The 24,720-nt window shown below is 48.3% G+C and overlaps 1 protein-coding gene across 3 annotated transcripts in view; it reads left to right on the forward strand.

The window, feature by feature from the left end:
- STARD8 (StAR related lipid transfer domain containing 8) overlaps window positions 1–24,720 on the forward strand; it is a 70,072-nt gene that overhangs the window by 13,704 nt on the left and 31,648 nt on the right. Inside the window, exon 1 of one of the 3 annotated variants that reach the window (XM_082230814.1) lies at window positions 9,358–9,619. The exons of the other annotated variants lie outside the window; for them this stretch is intronic. The gene's annotated coding sequence lies outside the window, so the exon portion shown is untranslated. Of the gene's footprint in view, window positions 1–9,357; window positions 9,620–24,720 lie in introns of those variants that run through there. 3 annotated transcript variants of the gene reach the window in all.

The following is a 24,720-nucleotide window of genomic DNA, read 5'->3' on the forward strand; positions in this document are numbered from 1 at the left end:
CCCCCCAAGTTGACGGGCATTGCCATTCAAATGGTGAGCCTGCCCCGAGTCATGTGATTGATTATGCGGGGGCGGGGCTCACCTGCCACCCCCATATATTTTACTCAAGTTGGCACCCCTACCTGCAAGGATCCTCAGGCGGCCTACGTGGTTTCCCCCCACCTCATTTAATCCTCACAACAGCCCTGTGAGGTAGGTTAGACTAAGAAACTGACTTGTCCAAGCAGTGGCGGACTTTGGGCTTTCAAATTTCAGCAGTGCCCTGTGCGATACCAACATTCAGCCACATCCTGCCTCTTGCCTTCCCTTCTAAGTCATTGTTTCGGTGCCCACCCTCTTGGCTCTGCAATCCTAACCAGTCACACTCCCCTAAATCTGCCTCTGGCCTAAGGTCACCCAGTGTGGGGATTTGAACCTTGGTCTCCTCACTCCTGGTCCAAGGCTCTAACCAGTACACTGCACTGACTTTTTATGGTCAAGGGGACCAGGGTGCCTCTTTATAGAGAGCTGGCCGGTAGCTGGGACACAGTCCTCCAGGCAGCAGAGGCTGTTGAATAAGGACTTCAGACAGAAGCCACCTTGGGGAATGCTTGGCTTCTGAAACAGCTCCCCGTAAGGTGAAAGTCAGCAGCTCAGGGAGAGAGGCTGGAAGACAACTCCCAGTTACTTGCAGGGAGCTGGAAGTATTTATCTATGAACACAGAGAGTATAAAAAAAACACAACTATCTGAATTCCGAAGCAGTACCTTCCATTCCATTCTGTTCCATCTCCCAGGAAGAGGTTCCTGGAAAGCTGGATGGACCAAAGTTCAGATCCAGTATAAGGCAGGCTTCTGAATCTGCATGCAGAGGAGAGGTTTGAGGTGGAGCAGGTCCCCTAATGGTGTCATAGCACTGGGAACTGACATAGAATCATAGGATTGTAGAGCTTGAAGGGACATCTAGACCAACCCCCTGCAATCAGGTTCAATAAGTTGGGTGTCGGGAGAGTGGCAGTTCTAGAAGGGAGGACCTCAGGGTCACAGGCAGCTTTGCAGTTTAGGACAAACCTAAGTTGGCCACCACCCCAGATGTGAAGAAGCTGCACCCCTGCTATGAATTACATTTCCTTCAGCTCCCCTGAAACCTCTGTGTGAATGGGAAAGTGGGATTAATCTTCCTTGGGTCAGGAGCTCCTGCTGCAGATGTCCCTGTAGGAAAAGCCCCACGCGTAAGATCAACATCACATGCCAGCTTCTAACTGGGATTTGTGCCAGTTCTTACGCCTATGATGCCTGAGTCATCTCTTCAAGGGGGAAGCCCTGATAAACTCCCTGGCAGAACTTCCCCAAATGAAGGAGTTTGCCAGCTTGCTGCCCCAAACTGCTTATGGCCATGGAAACCACACCCCTCAATCAATGGTCAGTAAAGACCGGATATAATCTGTCTCCCACTTTCTGCCACCTTTCTGCGAGCAAACTAGGGTGTGTGCTGAATAAATGCATCATATGGAGGAAGCCCGGGTCCCTGATAACTCAGTTAGAATCATAGAATCATAGAATCATAGAGTTGGAAGAGACCACAAGGGCCATCGAGTCCAACCCCCTGCCAAGCAGGAAAAGTTGGTAGAGCATGAGACAGGGTTATGGGTTCGAGACCGATGTTGGGCAAAAGATTCCTCCATTGCAGGGGATTGGACTAGATGACCCTCGTGATCCCTTCCGACGCTACAATTCTATGACTCTGTGCCTCTGTCTTAGAACCGCCTACACAGTCTTTTTCCTCAACGAAATCTGGGCGCTGTAATTTACAAATCTCTCACTAATTCCCAGCAACCTTTAACAGACAACAAATTTAAGCTTGTTTAAATGTTAACCTTCTGCCACACATAGAAGACCCCAGGAAGAAGACTTGGCTGGCCCCCCTCCCAATTGCTTGAATTGTAGCCTTTTTCAGAGACCATTGTTTCAGTAAAAAGGCCTGCTTCCTGTGCTACAATGCGGCATAGTTTTTGTTTGCTTGTTTTTAAATGCATCTTACCAAAAGGCACAGGGTTAAAACTGCAGGTGCTGGCATTTTTCTGCACAGAAGAAAAGCGGAAAGGTCTGGGAGGGCCCTGCTTTTATTCTATGTCTCACCCTGCTTTCCTTTCCCAGTGACTCCTGCCTATAAAGAGAGGGGGCTCCTTTAAACTCCTGAAGGTATGGATTAGCCCAGAATAAAGGGATTCTTCAGCTGCGCTCCTTGAATTGCAGGGGGTTGGACTAGATGACCCTTGGGTCCCCTCCATGAGAAGATGAGTTGATGACAGTCAGGGGGGTGGCTCAGACTGAGACGGTGGCTGCACACAGGAAGCTGTGATGCAAGCTAGCTAGTGTGGAGGCAAGTTCATTTTACAGTGGTACCTTGGGTTAAGAACTTAATTCGTTCTGGAGTTCTGTTCTTAACCTGAAACTGTTCTTAATCTGAGGTACCACTTTAGCTAATGGGGCCTCCCGCTGCCATCGCACGATTTCTGTTCTCATCCTGAAGCAAAGTTCTTAACCCGAGGTACTATTTCTGGGTTAGCAGAGTCTGTAACCCGAAGTGTCTGTAACCTGAGGTACCACTGTACAAGAAGCAGTTGATTCTTGTCTCTTAGTTTTGAACCCCCACTTCCGTCTCTGTGAAAAAGGGCCCCAGTCCTGCTTCGGCTGACCTCCCTCTCCCTGTGTTGTGTCACACACTCGCCTGGGCGGTGATGTCGGCTGCCGTTCCCCAGCGCTGTGTTACGAGCTATTAATACCCCCCTGCGCGTGGGCCCGGCTCAATGCTGCCCATTCATCAGGCTGGCTAAGGCAAGCTGTTGGCATGTGGGCCTCCTCCCAGCCCCTCCTGCCAGGAGCACCCCAGCGGTTGGTCTCCTTCAGGGCAGAGATAGAAGCGTGAGTGTTTCGCCCTCGGTCATGCTGGCCGGCTGCCTCTCCAGTGCCTCATTCAGTTTTGCACGTTTAGGGCCTGGGAAATATTTCCTGCTTCCAACCCCTGAGTTCTTTGGTTCCTTGTTTGGATGAGGAAAGGAAAGGAAAAGTCTTGAAAGCCTCACTGACGCCCAACGTTTCCCCTCTGGAATACAGGAGAATGAAGTCAAGGGTCAGCGTCGGCCCTCCCTGACCCGCCACACTCCAGATGTTTTGTCTGGGGGCTGATGGGAGTTGTAGTCCAAAGAGAAGCACCAGGCGGGCAAAGCCTGCCTTAGGCCTTGTGGCACCCGTAAAATGCTGTAAGCCATTAAAGTGTCACACCTGGGAGAGATGTAGGATCTAATCCCCACCTAGCCACAAAGCTGTCTGGGTGTGACTTTGGGAGCCAGTTGCTGTCTCTCAGCCTAACCAACTTTGAAGGTTTGTTGTGGGAATTAAATGAGGAGATAGAGAAACACATACACCACCTTGAGTTCCTTGGTGAATAGGGCGGTGTATAAATGCAGTGCAGTGGTACCTCAGGTTACAGACGCTTCAGGTTACAGACGCTTCAGGTTACAGACGCTTCAGGTTACAGACTCCACTAACCCAGAAATAGTACCTTGGGTTAAGAACTTTGTTTCAGGATGAGAACAGAAATCGCATGGCGGTGGTGCTGCAGCAGCGGGAGGCCCCATTAGCTAAAGTGGTGCTTCAGGTTAAGAACAGTTTCAGGTTAAGAACGGACCTACAGAACAAATTAAGTTCTTAACCCAAGGTACCACTGTAGTAGCAGCAGCAGCAGCAGCAGCAGCAGCAGCAGCAGCAGCAGCAGTAGTAGTAGTAATAAGTCCAGTGGCTACAAGGGGCTTGTCCACAGGTAGCTCAGTCAGTAAAGCATGAGACTCTTAATCTCAGAGTTGTGGGTTCAAGACCCATAGTGGGTGAAAGATCTTGCATTGCAGGGGGTTGGACTAGATGATGCTCATGTGTTTAATGTTAAAATGATTTGTGTCAATGACATTAATGCAATGTGCTCTGCGTGGGGCTGCCCTTGGGCCTGGTCCAGAAGCTCCAGCTGGGGCAGAATGAAGCAGCCAGGCTGCTGATGGGGCATCTGGCCAAGAACATGGGACTCTTCTTAAAACGGCAGCAATGGCTGCCCGCCTACTACTGAGCCTGGCTCAAGGTCCTTGTGTTAGTTTATAAAGCCCTGGACAAGAATATTGGGAATATGTAAACCCTGAACCCTTCTGTCCCGGCGCAGTTGCCAAGATCATCAGCAGGAGCATCGCTGGTTGTTCCCCAAGGCTCAAGTGACAGCAATGAGAAGCTGAGCCTTTAGTGTCACCAGCCCAGGCCTGCGGAACTCTCTGCCAATAGAGAGGTGCATTCTGTGCCAACTTTTAAACACCTGCTGAAAGGTTTTCTATTCTGTCAGGTGTATGCTTGGCAGTTAAGAGTACATCCTTCTGCAATGGTACCTTGATGTCTGTTTTAAACAAAAGGTCTTCCACACACACACACACACACACACACACACACACACGTTACCTCCTAACTATGCTGCTGAAGAAAGGTACTCTATTTTATGGAAGAACATGCCCAGAGACCCATTATTGAATCTACAACATTCACCATCCCCAATAGAAAAGTGGCCACCCCTATTCCAGATGGAAGGCATTGTGTTTAGGTTCAAAGAAGCTTCATCATTGCCACTTTCCTGATGTAAACAGGCTTCCCCCCAAAAAAACAGTTCATAGGGAAACACCATATGTGCACCATGTATATGTTGGGGAGGGGGTGAGATTCAAGTTGTCATGGAAGCATGGGTGTAGCCAGAATTTTTGTTGAGGGGGCAGGACATTTGTGTGTGTGAGGGGGGGTCAGAACCAACATGATTGGCCAGTTATTTAAGTAGTCCTATTGTTTTAGTTGATCTAGGGGGCCCTGGTTGGAAACAGTGAAATAGTGCCCAGTCCTGATCCAGTTTGGGCTCCCCCACAAGCACATTTTTTTGGGGGGGCGGTAACTGGGGGGTTAATGGTGGGTAGGTCGAATCGCAGTTGTCCCAAAGTCACTCGACGTTTTGCTTTTTCTCTCCCTGGCGAAAGCAGGCCTTGCAGATGGTCAGGCTGTGAGGCTTAATGCCCATTTGGGTTGTGTTGCAACAAAGCCAGCTATTTTAAAATGTATTTGCACAGACAATTCCAGCACCTTCGCCGCAACCCTTTGGCCCACAAGCCTCCCACTTCCTCCCAAGGGGAGACATAACTGGGGCTCTCGCCGCCCGCTAAGGAAGCCCCCTGCCCCCGCATTCCCTGGAAACGCCCGTCTCTGCTCACCTTTAGCATAAGGATCTGGTTGGAGGAACTGAAGCTTCATTTGGGAGATCAGTTCCTAAGGAGCCCCCGCTTTCTGTGGTGTTTGGAAATACAGGTTCAAGGAGGATGCCGGGGGCTGGATGTGGCTCCCCCCCCCCAGTGGCAGAGGAGGAGGAGGAGATGGTGGCAAGGCAGGAAGAGACTGTGGCTGCATTGTTAAGCAGTTGAGCTCAATGCAGGGTTATGGTTAGGAAACCACTGACACAGAGAGGTTGTTCCTGAGCATGCCAACCATGTGGCAGAGTTTCCGATACCTCTCGCTTCTTATGGAGACTTCAGTAGCGGGGAGCCTCCTTTCAATTCACCTCCCGGCTTTCATTGACTTGGTTGGGTTTCACCACATCCAGCTGCATTACATGTGACACAGAATCCTTGAAATGTAGAGCTGGGAGGGACCCCAAGAGTCATTTAGTCTGACCCCCCCTACAGCAAAGGAACGAAGCACTATGTATATATTTACATGGTGAAATTTGTGGGCTGTCTCAGTGCCATCCTGTGCACATCTAATGCAGTGAGCTCAAAGGGACTTGCTGTCTTGTAAATAATGTTGCATGCTTCCTCAGGGTTAGGTTTCCTTGGAGGAAAAGGACAAAGGAGACTGTGGTGTCTTAGGATGTATGGTTTTCGTTACCCATACATCCAACCTGAGCATAGGATGGAGAGGCTCACAGAGTTAACACCCCAATAGATTTTGCCTCCTCGTTCAGTTCCTAGGGAAGCTCCAAGCCCAGCTCAGAACAAGAAAAGCCTCTGTGTCTCCAGCTTGCAGCACAATCCATCTCCCCCCCCCCACTTCTCTCTCATACCAACTCTTACACAGCTCCCCTTTCCCTCTTGACTGCTGGCATCCTGCCAGGTGAGGTGGGAAAAGACCCAGCCAATTTTCTCTATGGCAACAGAGGTAACTCTCTGGGCATGTAAATGGCAAGGACCTAACTAGTCACCTTTAGCAAAGACACTAGACTAGCTGGTTCAACAGCTTCTTCCACCAGATTCTAAACCTCACTGAGTTTATTAATATTTTGAGAAAATTGAGAAATCTTATGTCGGCTTTTGGTTTTATCAGCATCTTCCCATGAAAATTGTGCATCATGTTTTGCGAGGCGCTTGAAGATTTTTGTTGAATAAGCAGTTTATAGCTCTTGTCGACGGGATAAATAAGAAGAGCGCTGCTGGATGAAACCTACTCTGTCCAACTTTCTGAGGTCTTCTGTTTAATCTGTACCATATTTTTTGACTTGCCTTTTTTGTGGGTACCCTACTTTAGTGTGGAAAAGTTGGCTTAGAGTTGTTTCAACGACTGTGTGGCTTTGAAGAGGGAAGCATCGAAATGGGCTTGTGTGAAGACCCTGCGCTTCCTTCTAACCTTGTACTGGGTGGGGTGTCTTAGAGAAACCAAGGAGCTTTGAAATACTTGGTAACTTTTGCTGACGGCTTCGTCTTGGTCAGTGCTGGTGCGACAGGTCATCTGGGAGAGGGAACCGCCCCGTGTAATGGTTGGAAAGGGTGATGCTCTTGGGAGGTTTCTCGGATTGCTCTTTGCCATTTGGCAGGTGAGAAAACACAGCTGCGGAGCTGGCAAGGGAGGCATCAGGGATCAAAGTCTTTCTGGGGTGTGCGCGATTAAACCGAGAGGGTCCCACATGAAGCAGTTGCGATTTATGGACCTTCGAATCCAGGCTTGTGCACATGTTTCAGATTAAGGGTGGGTTGCGTTGAAGGGATGGTTGTGTTCTCAGTCCTAAAGGGAATAATGGGTTTCATATTGTTGGGGTATGAGTAATGGGGGAACAGGGGCAAAACTAACTAACACTTTTCATTAGATAGCATTTGAGCTGGCAAATCTGGGTGAGAGAGTAGACTCTCTCTCTCTCTCTCTCTCTTACACACAGAGATGTTTGCAGGTCAGAAAATAATAAAGTTGTTTATTGTAGGAAATGCATAACTTGGGTGGATAAGGTTTCTAGGTACAGTATAGCCTAACTTTCTGACGTTGGAAGAACTTGTATAGTCCACATGGTCCTGCCCTTTGACAAAATGGAGAGCGCTGCCAGACTTGAGGAAGTCCGGAGGTTTGCAGAGGTGTGGAAAATCTGTCGGCCCCAAGCAGAGGGGTGCCAGAGGGAACACAGCCCACACCTTTGAAGGCAGGAGGGGTGTGCAAAACCCAGCCACCTTTTTATTAATAGAGCCGGAAATGCTTGGATGTGGTCCACCTGGATCTCTGTGAAGCTTCTAGTCAAAGATGATGCTTGATGGAAAGTAACCGCCCTCAGCTTCCGCAGCTCTCTTCCCTAGCCGCTGCCTCCCCCACAGTACCTGTGGCAGGTACTGAAGTCTTTTGGGAATGGGGCAGGGTGGGGATCTGGAGCTGAGGGAAGGGGTGTCCTGTTTCAGGCCAGACTTGCTGAGTTGCCCCCAACATTGGGGGGGCATGATATCACACACGGGCGCCCCCAACCTGGCCAGGCACACTCGGCTCACCATTCCCCCCACTACCAACCACCTTCCTGAAAGGCGCCCTGGTGTGTCCTTTTGAGGATTGTCACAAAGTTTAAAATATGGGGGGACTGCCCCCGGCCCCCTAGATGACACCCCTGTTTGGGGCCAAAATGGCAGTGCTCTGGTGGCTGACAAGCAAAGCTGCTTTTCAGTATGAGAGATAGAAACAGAATTGTAGGGTTGGAAGGGACCCCCAAGGGTCATCCATTCCAACCCCCTGCAATGCAGGAATTGCAGCTTAAGATTCCCTGACAGATGCACGCATTCAACCTTTCCAAGGAAGGAGAATCCATCACCTTCTGAGGTAGTGGAACGTGTGCAGACAGATGCACCACCTTAGGCCACTAAGCCCCACAATCTTCGAGTTCTCAAGAAATTCTCAATTACCCTGAGAATTGAGGAAGAAACTTGTCCTCAGAGGAAGAAAACATTTCAAGAAAACGGAAGGTAGATTTTGGCATATACTAATGTGACTCTCCAAAGTGGATCATGTTCCTTTGAGTCACATGAATCCTTGTTTATCTGTGGTCTAAACCACAGAGCCTAGGGCTTGCTGATCAGAAGGTCAGTGGTTTGAATCCTGTGACAGGGTAAGCTCCTGTTGCTTGGTCCCACGTCAAAGTTCAAGTAGATAAATAGGTACCACTCCAGCAGGAAGGTAAACGGTGTTTCCGTGCGCTGCTCTGGTTCGCCAGAAGCAGCTTAGTCATGCTGGCCACATGACCCGGAAGCTGTTTGTGGACAAACGCCAGCTCCCTCAGCCAGTAAAGTGAGATGAGTACCGCAACCCCAGAGTCGTCCGTGATTGGACCTAACGGTCAGGGGTCCCTTTACCTTATGTAACTCTCCAGAGTGGATCATTTTCCTTTGAGTCACACAAATCCTTGTTTTTAAACCCACAGTTAACTCTTCTCGCTGTGGTGGGCAGAGGTGACACGAGCTCCCCCAAAACCTCTCAGCCAGATGTAAGGGATATGCTTAAACCCACATATAGAGTATGCACAGGACTTTTCTTGCCCATGGCAGCCATTTTTTGCTGGAACCTTTGCCACTTTTATCAAAATAGGAGTCTGGGCACCTGGAAAAAAAAATTAACCAGAAAAGTACCGCACACAGCTTACATACATAGACCATTCACAGTGGGTATATACAACCCACACAAAGACAGCATCCACATAGAACCATAGAACCGTCAAGTTGGAAGGGATTCAAGGGTCATCTAGTCCAACCCGCTGCAAGGCAGCACATGACAGCATCGTCAACCATTTTCCTGGCTCGTATTTCCTCCTCATTCAGTCTGGATGACCCTTTCAGTGGATAATCCGATGAAAGAAAGAATCCCTGTTCCCCACGAAGCTCATTTGCAACCCCTCCTACGGGTTTCTGCGCTAGCAAGGAATCGGTGACTGTTTTGTGATGTTTTGTCAAGGGTTAAGGGGAAAGCCCAGCTGTTTGGCAGGCTTTCCTGTTGCTTCAGCGATTGGCCAGACGCCTCAGGGGGCGGGTGCAAGGAGGCAGCTCCAGCAGTTTGGCCACCTGTGCCTGGAGCAACCCTCATTTTTTTGCAATTGACAACGGCCAAGGAGCAGCAGCTGCTTCGGCTGCTGCTGCTCTGGAGCCGGCAACAAAGTGTGTGTGTGTTTGTGTGTGTGTGTGTAAGTATAACTCTGGGGGCATGTTGCCTTCGGCCTTTGCCCTGCCCCAGCAGAGGAAGCGACTGAATCTCCCAAGGATTTTTGACAGCCAAGGAGTTTTCTCCTGGTACCTCAGGCACAGTTTTTCAACACAGGACATGGAGGAAGGCAACTCGAGGTAAATAGTCACTGCAGCAAAATGCTCTCCGATGCTGTCAGTTCAGTGGTGAAGCTGTCTGTCTGTGTGTCTGTCTGTCTCTCCCCCTCGGTCTTTCGCTTTCTGGCTCTGAAGAGTCATAACTTTCCCCGAGGAGCGCCTGACGCTCACATGATGACCTGGCAATCCTGTTTTCACTTCATCGACTTGACCTGCCTGAACAGAAAAATGGTGTCTGTGTGGGTCTGGTTATATGTGCCCCAATCCGAGGCCGTTCTCTCCTAGGAGACGTTACTGGTTTGGGTGCATGGCAAGGGAGGACTTCTCTGCTTGTACAAACGTTTCATAACCCATCTAAACTGTTGCAGGAGCTCCTTCCGTTGCTGCTCTTCCTTGTCTTTTCCTACAGGAGCACTGTGTGTGTGTGTGTATTATGTGATTATGGGAGTTCTTGGGTTGCGTCTCGCTTGTTTTGTGATTCAGGAAAGACTGAGAAATGTGCGCATGGCTCCCTTCCAGCCTCTTAGGGTGGTGGGCGCTGAGCAGGTGGGCCCTTTTGTAAGCGACCGGCAAACTGAGTGGGTGAGATCCCCAGTGGGAGCCGCACTGGAGGTGTGGTCCTGATCCGTGCACATGGCACAAAAGAAGTCAGTGGCACCATCAAACACACACTCAGTTCAGTCCACGCTGGTTGGCCCCTGCTCTTTGAGGCTGTAGAATCATAGAACTGTATTGTGGAAGGCATAGCCAAGGGCCATGTAGTCCAGCCCCTTGCATTGCAGGACTCACAGCCAAAGAATCCTTAACAGATGACCCTCCAGCCTCTGTCAAAAAAACAGAGAGTCCACCACCTTCCAAGGATGTCCACTCCACTGTCAAACAACTCTTGTCCACTGCATTGGCAGGTGCTGCGATTCAGTCTGAAAATTCAGATACTTATTTCTCATATTTTACCGCAATTCACAGCCTGCCCTGTCTCCAGGACTCTGGGTCTGTTGTACCCCAAAATAACACATGGCTTAACTATTAGCTCTCTTGAGTTTCAGGCCATCTATATGGAAAACTCTGAGTCATGGGCAGGGAAAACATGGAAACCCAGAGTGCTATTCAGCACTAGTCCTGCTCAGAGTAGACCTATTGAAGTTAATGGATGTGACTTAGTTAGGATCCCTAATTTTATTGGGTTCTGGCTGACTACAACCCCAGATTTAGTGTCTGAATTAAAGAATTGAAGAATGGATTGTTAGAAGTATTGCCCTCCTCCAAAAAAGGAAATGCAAATATCTGTCTATAGTTATGTCTGTATTTTCTGTAGCTTCTCACTTATTGACAGAGATGGCTGAGCTTGTCCCCACTTGCTGAGGGCCAGAATAACTTGGTTCATTTCCTGAGGCTTGGAAGACAAGCCCCTCTCTCCGAAACACCCTCCTCCCCGTCCCCTTAAGGCCTTACCTGGTCAGGTGGGCGAGATGACCTGCTCAGTTTGCTCTCCAGGTGCTATTGATGGGCAGGATCAAGGCCCCTGCTCCTTTATCTTGGGTTGGAGAGAAGTTCTAATAAAGGATTTCTTCAAATACAGGACAGTCATCTTGAAAGTCCTTGAAATGTGGAGGGACGGAGAAAGTCCCCTACGAAGAAAAGTTGCCGTGTTTGGGACTTTTTATTTCAGATAAAAAGGCGAGAAAGAGGTGGTTAAGATACAAGTTTATACAATGAGGTATGACATGGAGAAAGTGAATAGAGAGACAAATAAACTCTCCCTCTCTTAGGACACTTGAACTTGTGGATAGCCAGTGGAGCCGAATGTTGGAAGATTCAGGGCAGAGAAAAGAAAGGACTTCTTTATGCAACACGTAGTTAAACTATGGAACTTGCTCCTGCAAGAGGCAGTGATGGCCACCAAGCTAGGCGGTTTTAAAAGAGGGCTGGGCAAATTAATGGAGGAGAGAGCTATCCATAGCTGTGTTCTGCCTCCAAGGTCACAGGCAGCAATGCTTCTGAATATCAGTTGCTGGAAACTGCAGGAGGGGAGAGTGCTGCCACTCTCCATGCACGTTGCTGCTACTCCTGCCATTGATCTGTGCCCTTTAGAGGACAGGGGGGAGAGTGTTAGGAATCAGAAGGGTCTTGAATATTGGAGATTGTTGGTGATGAGAGAAGCCATGAATTCTCCTCCGGCTTGGATTTCAACCTGAGCCGGGGAAGAACCTTCAAACTTTGAAAACTCTCCTCTGATTTAAAATCTGGAGGAGATCATGGTGCAGGGCTGGGTGTGCACCCAGCACTATAATGGACAATGGTTATTTAGTGGTTTAGTGCCAGACTGGGAGCTAGGAGACCAAATCCCTGCTTGGCCATGAAGATCCCTGGGTGAGCTTGGACCAATCACTGCCTCTCAGTCTAATCTACATCACAGGGTTGTTGTGAAATGAGGAGAGGAAGCTGTATATGTCACCTTGAGCTTCTTGGAGGAGAAGAATTAGATAGGAATGCAATAAATAAACAAAGGAGTAAGAATTGATTCCAAAATAAATAGGATTAGTAAATGTCTTCCCTCTCCCCGTTATATTTCTCCTAATCTCTTTAGTGCTACTTTAGGAGCACATTAGGCCAACATAATCCATATTAACCATTTTCCGTTGCAAGTCCTTGTCGCTGACGTTTGGACATATCATTCTGGAGGGTTGAATGAGGGCACAGATTGCCTGTTCTTTGTGGCAGTCAGAGGCATTGGTGGCCAGGGCCCAAATCCATCTCTCCTTTCTTTGGAAAGGGTGCTAGGGGTCACCAGAGTGAGTTCTGGATTGGAGCTCCTTTATTTCTTGAGCAGACTAAGTCCTGGCATGTGTGAATCGGGAAAGATGATAAACAGTGCCCCTGCAGGCATACAGAGTGCTCTCCTCACCAGCGAGGGACCACAGCATTTCAGTCTTTGTAGGAAAGGCAATCGGGTAATGTGAGGCGACTTCTGCCTTGCCCCGTGCCTTCCCTTGAGAAACTGAGCAGACCTGGGCTCTCCCTGTGCCATTTAAAGCAAAGGAATCCCTTCTTTCCCCCTTGAGGCAACAACAGGGGAACTGGGTTAGCAGCAAGGCAGGGATAGTACTGCAGTGCTTGGAAAAAGCCCTCTCAGAGACCCGAGTTTGGAGGGCTATGTTTTGCATGGAGTATGAATCCATTAACCTTTGCGCACAGTTCCGCCACATTCCCTGGCATCCGGAACATGGCCGTTGAGGGAGGCTGCATTCCAGTAAAGTCAGGGGTCCCCCCTCCAGCCCAGTTAATAATTGAGCTGCAATGACCCTCCTTGCGCCGTGTCTCCCTGAAAGTCACCTCTGTATACTTACAGTCACGCTTGCTGGCACTGGGGGCTCCCGAAGTTTCAAAGTAAAGGAGACCTTTGTTTCCTTGCTCACTCTGCCCTGAGAGGGATGTCGCCAGTCTCAAGACCCCATTTGAATGTGACTTGTTTGGCAATGCTCCTAAAGGAGCTGATCTGATGAAATAGCTGGACAACCTGGAACTGGACAGAGTCTGGACAGAAGCGGAATTGGTAGACTTAAACTACAGAAACCCCAATCTCTGAGTGGTGAGAGACTCTGGGATGCCTGTGATTTTCCCAGGGGTTACTTTCCTGGGAATGAAGGTCTGTGGTGTCTTTCGGAACTACGGTTTTATTTATGCACATGAACAACCTGAGCAGAGGATGGAGAAGGGTTCATGGCATTAACCCCCCAGCATTTCTCTCCACAGACTTCCCTTAGGTTCCCAAGGGAGCCCCAGACTCAGTTTTGGGTTCAGCACAGAACAATATAAACCTCTGTGTCTCCGGCTTCCAGCATCAGCCAACCCCCCCCCTCTTTCTCTCTTACACACACACACACACACACACACACACACACTTTGCCTGTTGCTCCCCATCCTAGGGTGACTGGTGGCACTCAGCCAGCTGGGGTGGGAAAAGGCCCACCCATGTCTGTGTGACCACAGGGCAAACTCTTTCTATATGTAAATGGAGGTGCTTAAACTGGCCAGCGAAAGGACTGGTTTTGCTGGTTTCCTCTTGCATTTTCTACCCTCACCCACACAGAAGCACAGGTTTCGGAAGGGATCCCTGGGTGTCATCCAGACTGACCCCCCCACACCTATAGCAGAACATAGATCTAGGTTAAATGGGGGTGGGGGACTTGATAATGACATAATCTCTGTAGCTCCCTGCAAAGATTATTTCATTGCCAAGTTCTCCACACACCCCACCCCAGTTCTAGGATCCAGACTTGGGATGACTTCAAGATAAGGCTCTCCCATCACCCCCTGTCCAGTGGCTGTGCTGTCGGAGGCTGATAGGAGTTGGTAGCCCCAAACATCGGGGGGGGGGGGACAGATTGGGGAAGCATCTATGGCGGACACAGAGGCAAGGATGAGAGAAAGATGGAACAGACTGAATGTCTTGACACGCATTGGGGAAAGGCAAGGCCTTGCCAGTCTTTCTTCCCAGAATCCTCTCTGCTTAAAGGATGGGGGTCAATAGACTCATAGAATTGTACAGCTAGAAGGGACCCAAGGCTCATGTGGTCCAACCCCCTGCGAGGCAGCAATCACAGCTGCGTCCTGAGAAAAATACCACCATTTGGATGAGTTGAGAATGGCCTTTGGGGATGCTGTGGGCTCCTTTTCCTTTTGGAGTGATGGCGACTGAAGTGTAGCATTGGGGTTGTGAAAGCAGAGTGAGGGTGGCTTTCCCATTCCTTGAACCGCCTCTCTGGCCTCCTCTCCAGCTACTGCCACCGACTGTTGTGTCAGCTGCTGGTTGGTTGGCACATGGGCAGGTTTGGCCCATCTCTTTGCTTCCGTGGGGGGAACGGTTCTTTCCTGCTCATTTGCTGATCACAGAAGCTCAGCTATGAGCCCGGAGATAATCCCTCCATTACGAACGAACCAGCTTTGCAAGGGAAATTGAAGACGATTCTGTTCTGCTCAGCGTCCCTCATTTTGGAGTGAACCAGGCCTAGTTTATCTTGGCTGAGCACTTAATAAGTGACATATTACCCTGCCAGCGTGTGCCCGGGAACATTTACGGAGCGTACAGCAACGGCACTGTTTGACTATCCATTTTAACGGTCGCTTATCAGGAAACGGCACTTGTCATATGGTGCCAGAAGTGGTCTTGCACACACTTCCACAGATCTGTTACATCGAAGAGAGTGACTCAGTTACTCCCCCTTCCCTCCCAAAAAAGAGACAGAAAATGAGGAATAAATGAATCCTTCTTCTGGTGTTCTTAAGATAACATTTCCATTGCCATGCCAGGAACAAAACGTAGTATTGGGGTGGATCATTTCCCCACAACATTGGGGAATAATTCAATCACAATTTAAGGTGTTTCTGTTAGAAATGGGTGTCCTCTTTTGAGACATAAGGGTGGGGAAAGGGGCTTCCAGTCTCTGTTCGTCCCCTTCTCTCAACCCGCTCCATTAATCTGCTTTCCGCTTGCTGAGATAAACTGCAGGAAATCCCTAGAGGCCACCTTAACCGAACCTCTGAGCTGTACAGGAAAAACATCCTGGATGGAGCTGCGGAGTCTCTGCTCCCAATTAAGCCAGTTGGGTTCTGCATTTTATCCAGATCCAGATGTTCTTTCTGTTGACGAAACCTCTGGTGCACGTAGGAGGCACCAGCCGAAACATAATACTCATGTGAACTTTGGAAAGAGGCTCTCCCTGCATCGGGAGGGCATGTGGAAGGAAGGCTTGGTAATTTTGCCCCAGGGCAAGCAGCCCACTTCCTACCTTGGACTGGGAGCAGTTGTGGTTGGCCTCCTCTCCTGCCCAATAGGAATCAGCAGACCTGAGCTGGGGCACCTGGTCGCTGTTCAAATGCAGCCTTTAACATTATCTGTTCTGCGTGCATGTTAATGGAGACATCTGGGTCGCTAGACATTAAAGGCGGTGGAACCTCCTTCATTGGAGGTTTTTAAAGAGGTTGGAAAACCATCTGTCAGGAAGACGCTGATTGTTTATTCATTTATCCACCCCACCTTCTCCCCAGACTGGGGCTGAAAGTGGCTTACACAAGTTGAAAACACACACAGATAAAATACAGAAAGCTGAAAAAAGATAATGAAAAAGTAATTAAACTATAACTATAAAAAACTATGGGACGCGGGTGGGGCTGTGGGTTAAACCACAGAGCCTAGGGCTTGGTGATCAGAAGGTCAGCAGTTCGAATCCCCGTGATGAGGTGAGCTCCCATTGCTCGGTCCCTGCTCCTACCCACCTAGCAGTTTGAAAGCACGTCAAAGTGCAAGTAGATAAATAGGTACCACTCCGGCGGGAACCTATCCAGGGTTTCCGTGCGCTGCTCTGGTTTACCAGAAGCGGCTTAGTCATGCTGGGCACATGACCTGGAAGCTGTACACCAGCTCCCTCGGCTAATAAGGCGAGATGAGCGCCTCAACCCCAGCGTCGGCCATGACTGGACCTAATGGTCAGGGGTCCCTTTACCGTTACTATAAAAAGCTATTATTTAGCTGTGATTCCAGCATCAAAGGGGGTTGGGCTAGAGGACCCCTGGGGTCCCAGAAAATGTTTTGTTTGTTGTATTTATATCCCACCTGTTTCTGCAAGGAGTTTGAGGTGGCACACACGTGGGTCTCCCCTCCTTGTTTAATCCCCACAACAACCCTGTGTGGTAGGTTAGGCTGAGAGAAGACAGTGACTAGCCCCCAAAGCTGCATGCAGTGAGCTTCATGACCAAGTGGGGATTTGAACCCTGGTCTTTGCCCCCACATTTCAGGGCTTCCCCACACTTCTGCTCATCCCGCTGCTTTCCCCCAGGGAAAAGCCTGCTTTCTCCCTCTGAATCGGAACAAACGTCAGTCGGGTTTCCTGCAGGTTGATGCTTGTTCCGATTCAGTGGTCAATGGCGGGTATCGCTGGGGAAAGTGGCAAACGAAAAACCCGCTTGGCCCCATGCCTAGAAAATGCAGGAGAAGTGGGAGTATGGAGGAGCCCTTAGCCCAGGGGTCAGCAAACTTTTTCAGCAGGGGGCCGGTCCACTGTCCCTCAGACCTGTGGGGGGGCGGACTATATTTTGGAGGGTGGGAAATGAACGAATTCCTATGCCCCACAAATAACCCAGAGATGCATTTTAAATAAAAGGACACATTCTACTCGTGTAAAAACACGCTGATTCCCAGACTGACTGTGAGCTGGATTTAGAAGGCGATTGGGCTGGATCCATCTCCCGGGCCTTAGCCCAGCACTCTAGTCACTGGCTCATAAGCTGACCCTTCCCTCCCTCCATACTCAGGTCTGATACATCTTTTTTTTAAAAGAAAAGTTGCTGTCTGCTGAAAGGTTGGTTTTGAGAGCTCAGCAGCTTCCCCCCTCTCCCCAGCCTCTGGCCTTTCCTCTGGGTGATGCGGAAGCGAACTTTGTCACGGAGAGACTGCGTGTCTTGCTTCATTCAACTCTGCGTCCTATTTGAAGGGGGAGCAGCGACATTTAGGCCTCTGTGGCTTCCTCTCCTCGGAGTTTCCCTGACCTTTTGCGCTGCAGATCCTCCTCTTGCTCTTTGGACATCTGAACCTAGGGAGGTGCCTGGAAGTCTCTCCTTCTCCCGCCTTTTAACCCAGGCTGCCTGGCGAGAATCCTAGGAGTAGAACAATCAACAAACACAGCAAGTTATTCAGGTTGAACTTAATTAACCCATATGTGAAATAATTTATTTCATTTATTGCATCCTACGTTTTCCTGCCTCCACGGAGCTCAAGGTGTCTTGCATTGCCCTCCTCCCCCTCCTCAATTAACACCCCACAACAACCCTTCGAGGGAGGCTAGGCTGAGAGGCAGTGGCTGGCCCAAGGTGAGCCAAGTGGGAATTCGAACCCTGGTCTCCCAAGTCCTAGCCAGCACTACAGCTCCCTGGCTCTCTTAAATCATGCGTCCTGGTGCTCACTTTTTTGAGGACCAGGTAAAGAAGATGTCAATCTGCCTGCTGGCATTCTGATTTCAGGGTTTTATCCGCTGCTGCTTTTAATGCTTTAGCTTAAGTTTATATTCTGTTTGTCTATCTCCACTGCTTTATTAGTATTATCTTTGATGCTTTAATGTTTTCCTGTTCTTATCATCTGTAAGCCGTTGGTTTGGTGGCAGCGGGGTGGTGGTGGTGGAGAGCTTTCTTGGAAGTGAGACATTTGCAGAGGAAATGTTCTCACTGGATCTTGAAAGAGATCTTCCTTCCTGTCTCCCATAATCTGACATGATGTTACTTTTACCCCCACAGTGAAATTCAGAGAGGGGGCAGGAAAAGTGCTGGGTGTACTCATGTCTCGGCACTCTTACAAAAAATAGGAATTTACCGTGAAACTGCTTTGAACAATTTATTTTTTTTTTTTTGAGAGAGAGAGAGATGATAAACCGTGGTATGTTTAACAATGAAATTCACTTCCACAGGAGGCAGTGATGACCAACAAACTAGATGGCTTGAAAATAGGATTAGACAACTCCGGGGAGGAGAATAAGGCTATCAAAGTCTACTAGCCGCAATGGCTATGCTCTCGTTCCATGCTCAGAAGCAGCAAGGCTTCTGAAGGCCAGTTGCTGGAAGCCACAGGAGGTCGAGAGTGTTTTTGTGCTCAAATCCTGCTTGCGGGTTTCCCATTGGGGACATCTGGTTGGCCACTGTGAGAACAGGATGCTGGACTAGATGGGCCACTGGCCTGATCCAGCAAGGCTCCTCTTATTTATTTTTATATTTTGTAAGTTGTTTTGAGTTTCCTTCTGAGGGGAAAGCAACTAACAAATATAATTATAATCATACCCGTGTGCAGAACATTTGTGATGAACGAAAACTTCATGGGAGTGTTTACATGACAATCATAAGTAAATCAATGTTCAGACCACTTCTTTATTGAAATTATCACTTGCCCGGGAGATGGGATGTGTCTGGCTTTTTGGAAACCTCACCCAACAAATCATACCCTAAAGCACACTGTTAACTTCAGGCAACTTTGTTCTGAAGATTGTAATAGCACAGAACTGGAGGGGGAACCCAGAATTAGCCATTCTGGCGAAGGAAATATCCCAGTTGTCCAATTTCGGTGGAACGGTCATGTTAAGAGATGGAAGGTACATTGCAGAGCGTCGTCCTTCTATTCGTTTTTGTAAGCGAAAGCGTAACTTTGAGGTTTATTCTGTTTTCCGTTTCCCTTCTCCCGACTGGGTCCATGAGCATTTGCAGGACACAAGGGGTTAAGGCTGCTCCCCAGCAGGATGGAGCAGAGTAGCTTCTTTCATGAGCTGAGATGGTTTATTTCCTTGCCTTCTTCAGGATTCAGGGAGGTGCTGGTTTCTTTAAAGGCATTTCCTGTAGGCAAGTTTATATTTGGCATAGCGCTGGAAGCGGAAGAGGGCTGGGACCAAAGTGGCGGGCTTGGAACAGAGAGAACCAGATTTTTCCTAATGTCACCACAGATTCCCTCAAAGAAATCTGCACTCCTTGACTTGTGTCAATTCCCTCAGGGAAGGAAGAAGGTCATGCAAACTGTCCCTATATGGATACTTTATAAACTGCTCCTGTTTTTTGTTTTCTTTTTTTAATTGGGCTAACAACAACAGAAATACGCATCAGGCTGCTACAATAAAAATAGGCTGAGTATACTTTTAAACATAGTATGGAATAAAACCCATTACTCTTCATGGGTGCGATGCATGTTAAAGGGGAATAATATCATATATTATTGAATCCACCAAATCTATCGGTAAGCAGAGGGAGGTGACAGACCGTGTCACCTACTGCCCTAAAACTACAGCATCCACCATGCCTCAGACATGTTACAAAATGACCAGGTAGGCAAAGAGAACATAAGGTAAAGGTAAAGGCACCCCTGACCATTAGGTCCATTCGTGGCCGACTCTGGGGTTGCGGCGCTCATCTTGATTTATTGGCCGAGGGAGTCAGTGTACATCTTCCAGGTCATGTGGCCAGCATGACTAAGCCGCTTCTGGCGAACCAGAGCAGCGCACAGAAACGCTGTTTACCTTCCCGCCGGAGTGGTACCTATTTATCTACTTGCACTTTGATGTGCTTTTGAACTGCTAGGTTGGCAGGAGCAGGGACCGAGCAATGGGAGCTCACCCCGTTGTGGGGATTCGAACCGCCAACCTTCTGATCAGCAAGTCCTAGGCTCTGTGGTTTAACCCACAGCGCCACCCGCGTGTCTAAAAACTTGTGATGAGAAAATGGGAAGCGGCAGGCTCCCTTGGAAGGTGGTGGACTCTCCTTCATGGGAGGTTTTTAAGCAGAGGCTGGGTGGTCATCTTTAGCTGTGATTCCTTCACTGAAGGAGATTGGGCTCGATGACTCTTGGGGTCCCATCCAACACTATGATCCCACGATTTCCTCGTATGAGATGTTGAAATGCCCGAACTTACAACCGTGTTGCTTTCTGTTATTGTGACTTTTTCACATCGGAAGAAGCGAGTTACGAAACCGGGCTTATCCAAACACATCTTGTTTGAAGATAGTATTTCATCGCACGCAGGCAGTTTTCCTGACCCCATGTCAATGGCTTCCATTGTTTCATTGTTGGCTCTGTTTCTTGTAGGTGAGCAGAGGTGAAATCTGGTCTACACACACACACACACACACACACACACACACACACACACACGGCTTTGGAGATGTGAGAATTCTGGACAAATTTATTTGGGTTTGAGATCTGGCTAGTAGAGGGGAAGTGAGAAGTGCCTTAGTTTTGTGCCCCTCTATTTTGGACAATACCATCGTAAAATATGTTTTCTGATATTCTCCCAGTGCTGTGCTTTCTGCCTTTGAGAAAATGGAAAGGGGGGGGGGGAAATCGAAGATCAAGAGAAAACAATTCTGGGGGCACCTCTCTCCCATTCTGGCCCCTTGGGCCAAGGGATCTGGCCCCTTGGGCCAAGGGATCTGCAAGGGATCAGCACATCCTGGGATCGTTTTTAGGTACCGGTAAGCCAAAGATGGAGCAACATAGAGCCCAAGAGAAGAGAGATGGACTACGTTATGGTTGGCTAGCTGAAGTGGATGGTGTCAAGGCACCAGCAGTTGGCTTACCGCGTGAGTTTGATGGGTGATAGAAAATAGATTTAAAGAAAAGAAAGCCAAACACTCCATGATACCCACATTTTGCAATTTGGCCTCAGGAAATAATCTTGTGTATCTGAATTTGATACATAGGAAATAAAGTCCTACCAAACATTGCAGAAATGTTCCAGATCTTCTCTGCCTTTAGAAACCACTAATTTGTGGGTTATTTTCTCAGTGATAGCCAGAACCCACACATTTTTGTCCTGCAGAGAAAGAGATGCATGTTGTGTAATGTCTTCCATTTTTGAGCTGTATGGGTTTGTGTTGCTGCTAGCATCCAGGTGAGGTACATTGCAGGGGGTCGGTCTAGATGACACTTGGGGTCCCTTCCAACCTTAGAATTATAGGATTCATTAAATAAATAAATAAAATTAAAAAATTGTCCAGTAGCACCTTAGAGACCAACTAAGTTTGTTCTGGGTATAAGCTTCTGTGTGTATGCATACTTCTTCAGAACATCTTATACCCAGAACAAACTTAGTTTGTCTCTAAGGTGCTACTGGACAATTTTTTTAATTTTTTTTAATTTATTTTGACTGCATCAGACCAACATGGCTACCTACCTGAATCCAGGATTCATTCAAAGTTTTGAACAGAAGTTGAGGGACCATCTGTCAGAGATTCTTTAAGCTGTGGTTCTTCCATTGCAGGGGGTTGGACTAGATGACTCTCAGAGTCCCTTCAAACTCTACATTTTTATTTTTCTACGATTCGCAGGAGGCTTTTAAACAGAAGTCATCTAGTCCAAGCGCCTGCAATACAGCAACCACAGCTAAAGAATCCTTGACAGATAGAAACCCAACCTCTTTTTAAAAACCTCCAGCGAAAGAGAGCCCACCACCATAATAATATTGACTAGTCAGATAACAATGGTCTAAATATTGCCAGGTTTCTTGTGGTGCATTCCAGGTAAGAGAAAAATTATAGAACAAGCCAAGTGTGATGGGAGTTTCAGTCCCGATATGTCTTCACCCAATTTCATATTTTTTCTTCAAAAATTCCTCTTCTCATTTGTTCAACTTCAGTTTTGATAAGAAGCCATTTCCTCCCTTATTCATATTCCTGCATTGCAGAAGGTCGGACTACATGAGCCTTGGGGCTCTTAGATTCTTTTTTGGTGACTTCCTGAAGAAAGAAAGGGAGACCTTCAAAGCAGAATCTTGCTTCTGACAAGGTGGCCAGCAGCTGTCGATCTTCAGATTTGGCACAGCCTTTCCACATGGTTACCTGACCAGAAGCAACCTCTCATTCATGTGAGCCTGAAAATCCCACTTAAGTTGGGGCTATGCGGTGGGTGAGCATCTCACTAAACAACCGTAGGAATTTGGTGCTTAACCTCTGGAGCTTAACCTCTGAAAGCAGTGACCCTGTAGCCAACTCCTACGGAAAAGGGATTAAAAACTTTCTCTAGAGTCAACTGAACTTCGTGTCACGATGGGGGAAGGCAAAGGAAGCTGGTATTGCAGTCTCTCCACCCCTCCCTGCTTTCCCCCAACCCCTCTGGGGATTTTTTTTAGTTTTCCAGCTTATTTAAGGTGCCTCTTCCTCCTGTCCCACTGGTACTGTGAGTTTGGGCAAATTACGGTAACTGTGATTTCCTTCTTGTTGATGTTGCCATCATCATAAAGTTGTTTGTTAGCAGTTGGCAATCTTTTTTCCCAGCTTAGCAAGATGGGCCTCTTGGGCCAAATGTCACAGGTGAGCAAATCTGGCGACCTGTCCATCACCTGACATCACAAGGTTAGCAGATGACTCAGTGTCTGGAAGTCCTGAAGCACCAAATCTGAAGGGATGGGGGGAGGTTGGTTAAATCCTGCTGTGTTGGCTGGATTGACCGGGCAGTGTCAACTAGGTATGGTTTGGGGGAAGCAACCTCGCAGGCTAAACTGGAGGGCCAAGACTGGACCACAGGTTAGATGTGGCTCACCCTTCTTCTAGTGTAATTTCTAGAAATTGAAGGCATGTTCATGCATTCACCAAAGCACCAGTCTTTCCGCGTTGTTCAGGGAAGGTCTGTGGAGGGTTTTTACTCTTCATTGGGTGCTAGTAAACAAATGTATGAGACACATGAATCTAAGTAATGGGTACAACAGTGTTTCTCAAAGCTTGGGTCTCCATCTGTTTTTGGACTACAACTCCCATCATCCCTAGCTAGCAGGACCAGTGGTCAGGGATGATGGGAATTTTTTGTCCAAGTTACAGCAGGACTATAAGCTAAAACTGCCACGTTTCGGGGGGGGGGGCATGCAGTATGAAAGAATGGTAAAGTGCCTTAACCTTTCCCTTAAATAGAAGCTTATAAATTTCAGAACAGGAATTGTGCTTTTTACATTCAAAAAGGGAATAAAATAAGGGTGTTCTCTCTTTTCCTCTTCCATCATCACTCCAAGTAGTTTTATGTCTCTCATTGCAGAGGGTTGGGCTAGGTGTCCCATAGGGTATCCATTCCAACCATACAATTCTATGATCCTTTTTGGCATGTCCAGGGTCTATAAGCTTGGTTTTGTGACACGCATCCCTGTCCTCCAATTGGCTGGGTCTGGGTTGGAGAGGACGAGATACTTTCTTTGGGCGCCCCTCGTAGCAAAATGCTGCAATGCACAGACAAGCCCAGAACCTCTTAGGAGATCCATGCATACCAGTAAAATTCCTCCAGCTTTATCAGGTTTGCACAACACCATTTTGTGGCATCTTCAGGATTGCACAACTCTTCTCCTCACTGAAGAAAGGTGGGGAGGAGAGATTGCCTGTTGCCTTTGAGGGCAATTTCTGAATGGGAGAGCTAAGCACAATAGTCACCCCTTGGAAAACTCTGGATTCCATTTCCCTTTTGCGTTCCTCTCACAGGATTGCCACCTTTCGTCCCTCAGCAGGGCTCTTCTGCCTTTTTGCAGCTATGTCCCATGTGCTGTGGATTCCTAGGCAAAACCCAAGCAGTCCAGAAAATGAGCTGAAACTCTGCTGCATTTCCTTCCTTCCTTCTTTCTCATCCTAGCTTTCATGCTTCCTGCTGTCTGACCTGTTCATCAGTTATCTTAGCTAGTTATAAACATTGTACATTGAAAAGATATGTGTCTTATTGTGAATATCAGTGCTTATAAAGCCTGAACAGAGGGAAACTGCACTGTCTTTTTTTTAAGGCACAATCTCTCTCTTTTCACCCCTCTTCAAAAACAATGGAAGCAAAACAAGCTTCCTGCTCTGGGAATTTTGCTTTTTACCCTTCTGTAAATTTTAACTAGGGACGCGGGTGGCGCTGTGGGTAAAAGCCTCAGCGCCTAGGGCTTGCCGATCGAAAGGTCGGCGGTTCGAATCCCCGTGGCGGGGTGCGCTCCCGCTGCTCGGTCCCAGCGCCTGCCAACCTAGCAGTTCGAAAGCACCCCCGGGTGCAAGTAGATAAATAGGTACCGCTTACCAGCGGGAAGGTAAACGGCGTTCCGTGTGCTGTGCTGGCTCGCCAGATGCAGCTTTGTCACGCTGGCCACGTGACCCGGAAGTGTCTCCGGACAGCGCTGGCCCCCGGCCTATAGATGTGAGATGGGCGCACAAACCCCAGAGTCTGTCAAGACTGGCCCGTTCGGGCAGGGGTACCTTTACCTTTACCTTTACCTAAATTTTAACTAATGGATTAAATTAGCTAAATCTCATCTGGTGAAGTGAGGTCAGGTTGCAGCCCAATGTGATTTCCTTTCTAGCCAGTGGAAATATTTGTAGGACCACCAACAGAGCCCCCACTTTCAGGAAGAGGCCAGGAAGGTGGAGGCAGCCCAGTCAAAGGAGGGGATGGGTTCCTTTCAGGAGGTCAGGCTTCTGCAGACCCTTCGTGGCATTTGGCTGCTTCTTGCTGTGTTCGAAGAACTTTGGACCTGCTCAGAGACACACACTGCCTGTGTGGATAACATTTCTGAAAAATCTGGCAACCTTAGCCACCCATCCAGTGTAGTGGAAAGAGGTCCACCTCAATGGAAAATAAATAAGGATTAAAATCT

This window comes from Podarcis vaucheri (assembly GCF_965113315.1).
Source record: "Podarcis vaucheri genome assembly, chromosome: 7".
NCBI classification, from domain to species: Eukaryota; Metazoa; Chordata; class Lepidosauria; order Squamata; family Lacertidae; genus Podarcis; species Podarcis vaucheri.